Genomic DNA, 967 nt, shown 5'->3' with positions numbered 1-967 from the left:
GAACAACTGTACAAGCATAACGATAAGAATAATTAATTATGAAACCTAGAACTTCTTAAATGTCCTAAGTGATTTGGCAACAGGGTATCACGCGCAAACGTAGGAGAACTGCTTCATCAATCAACAGGTGACCGTGGGTCAAATCGAGAACGGCTAGAAAATGGCGAGCTATCGGACCCAATGTAAACAATCAAAATTGTTCAAAATTTATGGATAACGTTCCAGGGATACACAGGCGTGTGGAAGTGACTGAAATAGGTAAGTTATAACGATATTTTACATATAAGTTGCTTGTAACCTTACTTATAAGTTTAAGAATAGCCTTATAGCTTGTTTATAATTTGGGTTATGTTTATGACCTAATTTATTTTTATTTTAGGTCTCCCTGGTTATCACCGAAGACACTGTAGATGCCCCCATGAGTAGTAAATACCAGCACCATGTTTCTCAAAGCCCCATTTGCAATTTCAATGCTAATAAAGTGTTGCAACAAGTTACGATTTGAAGATAACTGCATTTCAGAAACGTAAGTATACCAACCAATTTTTATTTGACTTCCGATCGATGTGTTGTTTTTTATTTGTAGGGCACTATTTGTTGGAATATACAGGAGCTTCCGTGATTATATATGTATGTTATACGTTGTATTTTCACTAAATAAAACTTGATAAATATTTCGTGTTTTCTTTAGGTTTGGTAATTTAAACTAGGTATAGTAATGCAGAAATTTAACGTTACACCGCTAAGATTAAATATAAATATCCCATTATTAAATACTGGTTAATTTCATTATCATTTTCTTAGTACATAGTCAAATAATTTCAAATTATTTTATCTGCATGATATACTAATCAAGAGGCAACTGANAAAGCTATCGCACCGATTTTAATGAAATTTGCTTTTATTAATTATTGCTATTTTGCAACATCGATAATAAATTTAAATATAGAAAAAAATATATTTTCGC

At 31.7% G+C, this 967-nt stretch overlaps 1 long non-coding RNA gene across 1 annotated transcript; it reads left to right on the top strand.

Annotated features, from left to right (window-relative positions):
• Window positions 1-230: 230 nt before the first annotated feature.
• LOC108907598 lies at window positions 231-674 on the top strand. Its single transcript, XR_001964338.1, has 3 exons — window positions 231-258; window positions 380-526; window positions 587-674. It is a non-coding gene; the product is annotated as an uncharacterized LOC108907598 (long non-coding RNA).
• The last annotated feature ends 293 nt before the right edge of the window (window positions 675-967 follow it).

Source organism: Anoplophora glabripennis, unplaced genomic scaffold (assembly GCF_000390285.2).
Source record: "Anoplophora glabripennis isolate ALB-LARVAE unplaced genomic scaffold, Agla_2.0 scaffold403, whole genome shotgun sequence".
Taxonomy (NCBI): Eukaryota; Metazoa; Arthropoda; class Insecta; order Coleoptera; family Cerambycidae; genus Anoplophora; species Anoplophora glabripennis.
This window is presented reverse-complemented; position numbering and strand designations above follow the sequence as displayed.